Source organism: Lithobates pipiens, unplaced genomic scaffold (genome assembly GCF_037356315.1).
Source record: "Lithobates pipiens isolate NorthernLeopardFrog02 unplaced genomic scaffold, aLitPip1_a1.2 Scaffold_18, whole genome shotgun sequence".
Taxonomy (NCBI): domain Eukaryota; kingdom Metazoa; phylum Chordata; class Amphibia; order Anura; family Ranidae; genus Lithobates; species Lithobates pipiens.
Window position 1 is genome coordinate 187011597 of NW_027507758.1, and position 8911 is coordinate 187020507.

At 41.8% G+C, this 8911-nt stretch overlaps 1 pseudogene; it reads left to right on the forward strand.

Moving 5' to 3' along the window:
- Positions 1–8502: 8502 nt before the first annotated feature.
- On the forward strand, positions 8503–8683 carry LOC143990653 (U2 spliceosomal RNA; annotated as a pseudogene).
- The last annotated feature ends 228 nt before the right edge of the window (positions 8684–8911 follow it).

The window sequence follows — 8911 nt, forward strand, 5'->3', positions numbered from 1 at the left end:
ATAATGTTGGAAAAAAATGGTTTGTCTACAAAAACATACTTCAAACCACTAGAAAGAAATGGCTACATCCCAACAGATAGCTGCCACTATGATCCATGGCTTATTAATATCCCCAAGGGAAAAATTATTAGGATTAGAAGAAATTGCAGTAGCATACAGGTATTTGCTGAACAAGCTCAACAAATTGGAAAAAAAGTATTGAAAAGGGTACGATGAAGGTTTCATAAAAAACTAAATTAAAGAAGTATTGGAAACACTGAGAGAAACACTCATTGTGGATAAAGAGAAAAAGGTATCTGAGAGGAATCGGGGGTCCCCCCATGATATTTAATTATAATGCACAGCACAAGAAAATTGAACAAATAATAAAAAAGCACTGGTCACTTTTGAGAGCTGATACGGAATTGAGCAAAATCTTAACAGAACAACCAAGGTTTATTTATACTTATATTTACTTGATAGTGAAGAATGCACCGGATCCACCAAGCAAAAAGAATATGTTTTTCTTTCAAGGAAAGGGTTTTTACCCATGTAAGAAATGCTATGCATGTTGTAATACGAAACAGAAGGGACAAAATGCAATAAATTTATATCAAACACTACAAATAAGGAATATAATATAAAGGATGTTATCTTGTGTTGCACAGAGGGGGTAGTGTACATGTTGGAATGTTTCTACTCCTTACAATATGTAGGAAGAACTAAACGTCCTCTCTGGAAAAGACTATGTGAACACGTACAGAATATTTAATAGTTGCATAGTTAGTCAGGTTGATAAAAGACACATGTCCATCAAGTTCAACCACAAAAAAAAAAAGAAAATAATAATAATAATATCATACAATCCCATATACCCAATTCTATACCCACAGTTGATCCAGAGGAAGGCAACAAAAAACAGCAGAGCATGATCCAATTTGCTAAAGCAGGGGAAAAAATTCCTTCCTGATCCCCCGAGAGGCAATCAGATTTTCCCCGGATCAACTTTACCTATAAATGTTAGTACCCAGTTATATTATGTACACTTAGGAAATAATCCAGGCCCTTCTTAAAGCAATCCACTGAGCTGACCAGAACCACCTCTGCAGGGAGTCTATTCCACATTTTCACAGCTCTTACTGTGAAGAAACCCTTCCGTATTTGGAGATGAAATCTCTTTTCCTCTATACCTAAAAAGTGCCCCCTTGTCCTCTTTGTTGACTGTAAAGTGAATAACTCAACACCAAGTTCACTATATGGACCCCTTATATATTTGTACATGTTGATCATATCCCCCCTTAATCTCCTCTTATCAAGAGAGAATAAATTCAGTTCCTCTAATCTTTCCTCGTAGCCGAGTTCCTCCATGCCTCTTATCAGTTTGGTTGCCTTTCTCTGCACTTTCTCCAGTTTCCCGATATCCTTTTTGAGAACTGGTGCCCAAAACTGAACGGCATATTCCAGATGAGGTCTTACTAATGATTTGAATAGGGGCAAAATTATATCTCTCTCTCTCTGGAGTCCATACCTCTCTTAATACAGGAAAGGACTTTGCTCGCTTTGGAAACCGCAGCTTGGCATTGCGTGCTATTATTGAGCTTATGATCTACCAAAACCCCCAGATCCTTCTCCACTATGGATTCCCCCAGTTGTACTCCCCCTAGCATGTATGATGCATGCATATTCTTAGCACCCAAGTGCATAACTTTACATTTCTCAACATTAAACCTCATCTGCCACATAGTCGCCCATTTAGACAGACAGAGCATTGAGGTTGGCTTGTAAATTGGAGACATCCTGTAAGGAGGTTATTCCACTGCATAATTTGGTGTCATCTGCAAAGGCAGAAATGTTACTTTTGATCCCAGACCCAATATCATTTATAAATATATTAAAAAGTAAGGGTTCCAACACTGAACCTTGGGGTACACCACTGATAACCTTAGACCATTGAGAGTAAGAATCATTAACCACTACTCTCTGAATTCTGTCTTTTAGCCAGTTTTCTATCCATTTACAAACTGATATTTCCAAACCTGTAGACTTTACCTTACACATGAGCCGTGTGTGCGGAACTGTATCGAACGCTTTTCGCAAAATCCAAGTATACCACGTCCACCGCCACCCCTCTGTCCAAGGTTTTACTTACCACCTCATAAAAAGAAATCAGGTTTGTCTGACCACTTCTGTCTTTCATGAATTCATGCTGTCTGTTGTTTAAAATTTTTTTTCCTGCAAGTACTCGTCTATGTGGTCTTTTATTAATCCCTCCAGTATCTTCTCAACTATAGAAGTTAAACTAACAGGTCTATAGTTACTTGGTAAAGACTTTGTTCCCTTTTTAAATATAGGCACCACATTGACCCTGCGCCAATCCAGTGGTATTATTCCTGTCATTAATGAGTCCCTAAAAATTAGATACAATGGCTTTGAAATTACAGAGCTCAATTCTTTTAGGATCCGTGGGTGGATACCATCAGGTCCAGGTGCTTTATCCACCTTTTATTCTGTCAAAATTTTTCTGGACCATATCACTTTTGAGCCATTGTGGATATGGGGCTGCGTCACTACCACCCCCATTATAGTCATGAGCTCCCCATGCTCCTTTGTATACACAGAGCTGAAGAAAGTATTTAATAAGTTAGCCTTCTTTTTGTCCCCAGTCACCCACTCCGGATTATTTTGTAAAGGGCCTACATGCTCAGACTTGACCTTTTTTACTATTAATATATTTGAAGAATTTTTTGGGGTTTGTCCTACTATCTTTTGCAATCTGTCTTTCATTTTGAATTTTTGCATCCTTGATTTCCTTTTTACATATTCTGTTATATTCTTTGTAATTTTTAAATGACACTAGCGTTCCTTCATTTTTATATTTTTTTAAGGGCTCTTTTTTTATAGTTTATAGCTTTTTTAACTTTGGCCGTGAGCCACATCGGTTTTATTTTTAGCCTTTTAAACGTATTGCCCATGGGAATATACTTTGCTGTGAGATCACAAACAGTCTTTTTGAAGAATTCCCATTTCTGTTCTGTGCGCATTGATGCCAGTATTCCCTCCCAGTCCAAGTCCTGGAGAGCAGCCCTCATCCTTGTAAAATTTGCTCTCTTGAAATTAGGTATTTTTATCTTCCCTGTATGTGATTTGTGCTTACATCTAACATCAAATGAAATCATGTTATGGTCACTGCTACCCAGGTGTTCCTTTATCTGAACATTAGTAAAACGTTCTGCATGGTTTGAGATTACCAGGTCCAACAGAGCATCATTCCTAGTTCCTAGTTCCTAGTTGGGGCCTCAATAAACTGGACCATAAAATTGTCCTGTAATAGGTTTATAAATTTTTGCCCTTTAACTGTCCCAGCAGTGCCATTACCCCAGTCAATTTCTGGGTAGTTAAAATCCCCCATTATTATCACTGTCCCAGCCCTTGCAGCCCTTTCTATCTGTGCAAAGAGCTGAGTCTCAACCTCTTCATTAACATTGGGTGGTCTATAACAAACTCCAATGATTAACTTTGAACTACGCACATCTGTATGCAATATTAAAGCTGGTTTTCCAAAACACAGTGTTTCCCGCCATTTTGCAGAAGTGCACAATAAAAATCCGGCTTACCTAAAGTTTTGGGGTATAGAAAAGTATAAACCCCATTGTAGAGGAAGTCATAAAATTAGGGAGCTTAGCAAAATGGAATCACGTTGGATTTTCAAAATCAATCGTTTTGTGCACTTGGGCCTTAATATTGATTTTGATTTAAATTGTTTTATATCTAATTTTTAGTTTTTTGGTTTAAATTTCTTAATCAATACCACCAACCCCCTGGCTAAAGGTTTTTGTTTATTGGTCATTACTTGGGGTAGAGTATAGGCCCTAAGGATTTAAATAATCTATTGAGTTATAACTTGTGAGTATTCTAGTACCACCAGTGTGGTCATGATATGTCCACATTTTAATTCTATTTTTATTTGTATTTTTATTTTTATTATTTTCAGTTTTACATTTATTTTTATTTTCAGCTCTATTATTCATTTGACATTTCATTTACTTTATTTTTCGTTTGCATTCTGTGTTTTTACTAGTGATTTTTAAGATTTTTAATTAAATAGTCATCTTCAGAATGGTAAAATGTAATGAACATTCTGATATCTAAAATGTTTGTAACTTAAATGTATCTTTTGATGGCAAGGATTGTACTCTGTTTTTTCATGCTTAAGCTGATACTGGGAGCTCAGAGGAAGGTGGCATGATGATACGATGATTCCTATGGCAACCGCACAACAAAATGCGGTTGAAAAGTCCCCAATGAGCGTCACAAGGTTAATTTCCCTTGAGAATGTCACGTGACCTGTGATGTAACGCATCGGGAGGAGGAGCCAGTGACGCCAAGCCTATAGTGTATGGAAGCACGGGGAGGCTGTGAGGAGGAGTACAACCTGATAGTTGCCATTACTCTATGCTCCAAATAGAGAAGTTTTTGTGAGTGAATCGATGAGTAGTTAATTTGTCTTGCAGTACCGCGCTATGCCTTGTCTTTTCTTTTTCATGTTAAATGTGAACTAAAAAGAGGAAGAAATAAGAAAGTAAAAGATAAAAGATACACATGGAACAGCGATTTAAGTGTTGTGAGGGCATGATGTTTGCGGACTTGATATAGGAGACTGTAGGACGGGACTATTGTGCAGTTATCTTTTTGTTTGGAAGCTGCTATATTTGAGGTTTTCTAATATTACCACACGGAAGTGTTAGGATTGCATGGAATTGATTATATTTGTGATCCATCCATCCCATTTGGAGCAGTCTGGCGTATATAGGGATTAGAATTTCCGTAATTAATTCTGCTCATATTTCCAGCTATATTTATATATGGTACATGCATTGTGAAGTATCCATTTATGCTTTTTTTTATATACACAGATTTATTTTATTTATTTTGGCACAGTGTCATATTATGATATTAGCGCACTAATAATTTATTTTAAATATTTGCATTGCATAAGTGAGGGTTCACTAAAATTGATGCAGCTTTTATTTATTTATTTTCCTATTGTATTTATGCATTTTACCAGTGCTTGAGCACTTTGCACTTTATCATATTGTGACTGGTGTTTTGTTGACCAATCAGAGGTTTTCTTCTGCTGTTGAGTGAGGGTTGGGAAAATTACCTTTTTTAATATGGGAGTGGGAAACTGGTACTGGTAGGCGATGAGAGATTCAGAATCGTACAAAATAAGAATGTTCATTAATATTGTTTTATTATTGTCATAATAATTACGATTATTTGTCATGATGAAGGTAAAAACCCAGGAAGTCAGCACAGCACAGGGATGGTGGGAGCCCCTCATAATGATCACAGCAGGGGTACAAACCCAGGAAGTCAGCACAGCACAGGGATGGGGGGAGCCACTCATAATGAGCACAGCAGGGGTACAGCCCCAGGAGTCAGCACAGCACAGGAATGGTGGGAGCCCCTCATAATGAGCACAGCACAGGGATGGTGGGAGCCCCTCATAATGAGCACAGCAGGGGTACAAACCCAGGAAGTCAGCACAGCACAGGGATGGGGGGAGCCCCTCATAATGAGCACAGCAGGGGTACAGCCCCAGGAGTCAGCACAGCACAGGAATGGTGGGAGCCCCTCATAATGAGCACAGCACAGGGATGGTGGGAGCCCCTCATAATGATCACAGCAGGGGTACAAACCCAGGAAGTCAGCACAGCACAGGGATGGGGGGAGCCCCTCATAATGAGCACAGCAGGGTTACAGCCCCAGGAGTCAGCACAGCACAGGAATGGTGGGAGCTCCTTATAATGAGCACAGCGCAGGGATGGTGGGAGCCCCTAATAATGAGCACAGCAGGGGTACAGCCCCAGGAGGAACTTCCTCCTGGGGCTGTACTCCTGCTATGCTCATTATGAGGGGCTCCCACCATCACTGTGCTGTGCTCATTATGAGGGGCCCCCATCATTCCTGTGCTGTGCTGACTTCCTTCTGGGGCTGTACCCCTGCTGTGCTCATGACTTAGGAAGTCAGCACAGCACAGGGATGGTGGGAGCCCTTATAATGAGCACAGCAGGGCTACAAACCCAGGAAGTCAGCACAGCACCGGGATGGTGGGAGCCCCTCATAAAAAGCACAGCAGGAGTACAAACCCAGGAAGTCAGCACAGCACAGGGATGGAGGGAGCCCCTCATAATGAGCACAGCAGGAGTACAAACCCAGGAAGTCATCACAGCACAGGGATGGTGGGAGACCCTCATAATGAGCAGAGCAGGGCTACAAACCCAGGAAGTCAGCACAGCACAGGGATGGTGGGAGCCCCTCATAATGAGCACAGCAGGAGTACAAACCCAGGAAGTCAGCACAGCACAGGGATGGTGGGAGCCCCCCCACAATGAGCACAGCAGGGGTATAAACCCAGGAAGTCAGCACAGCACAGGGATGGTGGGAGCCCCCTCACAATGAGCACCGCAGGGGTATAAACCCAGGAAGTCAGCACAGCCCAGGAATAGTGGCACCCCCCTCACAATTTGATAGTTAGCGTAAGTTCTGTATCTGCAGACATAGGCAGTTTTTCTGTGGACATGCACATAGGGAAATATAGCTTGCATAGGCAGTTTTGTTCTATGCTGTCTAAATAAAGAAATTGTGTCACAATATGTCTGAGCCACATATCCCATGACTGTGATTCAGAAGCAGATGACATGAGTAATGATATGTAATGATGATGTGTAATGTACGCCTCTGTATTAACCACACCCATGTTCTATACAATGATTGGCTGATAAGGGTGCATATAAAATGCAGCCCCTCCCACAATACATTAGACAACTGCTGAACTACAATATTGACTGGTCTATTTTTCTTGTTGTCTCCTTATCACTGCAGTGTTAAGTAAAGGGTTTCGTGAGTATTGTAATTGTGTTAGTTATACTTCTAGCTGGTCTTTGTCAGGTATATAGAAATACCATTCTAATCACAACACACAGCACGGGTACAGCGCTAGGAGGAAGTTGGCACAGGGATGGTGGGAGCCCCTCATAATGAGCCCAACAGGGGTACAGCCCCAGGATAAAGTCAGCACAGCACAAGGATGGTGGGGGCCCCTCATAATGAGCATAATGAGTTCACGAACTGCCATATTGAAAAAGGTATTTTTTGCTTTTTAAATTCATCATAACGAACATTCGGAATTGTTCCGAAAAGTTAACGAACCTAATGAAAATTTGTATTTCGTACGAATCCAAATTGAATTTCGGACACGAATTACAAAATACGAATTAACGGCTAATACAAAATGCAACGGAATGAAATGAAAAAAAAAAAAAAATTGACAGCGCACATGTCTAAAACTCACATTTTGGTGTAGACCAACCTAAAATATTTAGTATGGTCAAACTAATTTATATCCCGATCAAGGGTTAATCATCTTCCAGGAGTAAGCTGTACTGATAACTCCAACTCTTGTCAGCATGTAGGGTAAAGCCCCAAATAATATTTTGTAGAGCAAAGCTCAGACTGGTTCTCCTGTTTAACCCAGGTTCTGATCCCAAATGTGAGCAAAGCAGCCAGCCACACACTATTTTTAGCCATGTGCACAGTATTCCTCTAGGTCTTTCGCGTGGTGAGCAGTCAGTGTCTTTTTGTGTTTTTTATCGTTTGTAGAACTGGAATAGAGATTAGGTTGAGCCTTGGGATACCCAGAACTAATACAAACTTAGTTGAGGACACTATCTTGCAAATACTTAGAGCCCATTCACACCAGGGGCGGATCCAGAGTCTAGTCTCGGGAGGGGCACTAGCAGAAAATAAGGCTGCTTTCACACTGGGTTGGGCGGGCGTCAGCGGTAAAGGCCACTAACGGGACGGTTATATCCCATTTATTTCTACTGAGACACACAGCCGCTATATCCCAATATGACATGTTGGTGCGGGTCCTTGAATAAACCCTGCATGCATTCTGGGATCCGCACGCATGACATATTGGGATAAAGCGGCTGTGTGTCTCAGTAGAAATAAATGGGATGCATGTAACACTTTATGCATCCCCAAGACAGTAAAAGACAGCCCTGCATGTCAGACGCATGTCTGCCCTGTGTGAATGAAGCATAAAGATACATTTTTCTGTCATTCTATATCATCATTATTATCATGATAATCACACAATACAGGTGCTGTGGCTCAACGCACCTGTACTGTGTGATTATCATGGATGGGTTTAATGTACCCACTGATGTATTACTGACCAGTCCGGTCGCGGGTCCTGCGGACTCGATCGCCACGGGCATACCCACGATCGTCTCACGGGGCGGCTGAATGAGGTAATGCCGTGTAAACAGCATTTCCCCATTCTGCCTAGCAACTAGTGACGCTGATCTCTGCAGAGATCAGTGTTCACTAAATAAAAGCCCAGCCCCCTCACAGTTAGTAAAACACCCCTAGGAACACTTAACCCCTACACTGCCACCCACTGGTTAACCCCTTCACTGCCAGTGTCATTTACACAGGAATCACTGCATTTATATAGCAGCAATCTCGGCCTTTTGGCTAAGATCAAGTGTAGTATCTGTTCTTATCAGTTACCAGGAGGTGGCGCTTGCTTCCGTCCCTGTTCTACGGCGAGGTGGAGCAGGGTTGGCGGTTGCTATGCAAAGCCTGCTGGTGTAAAGGTGACCTGGAGCGGTTCGTAGCCGAAAGGGAAGCCTTCTGATGGGAATGGAGAACCACTGGTCGAAGCCAGGGGAGGGGACCCTGGTCTTCTGGCCTGGATTGTGGCAGCTTTAGCTCCGGTCAGTTTTTCGGGATTGGAACGCTTGTTCCCCCTTGTCCGGTGGGGGGAGCGGCCAGTACGTCCCGAATGTAATTAGGTGGGAGTGATGGGAGTGAGGGTGGGACCTGATGGTAAAGGGTCTCACTAAGCTCCTGGATCTCCATA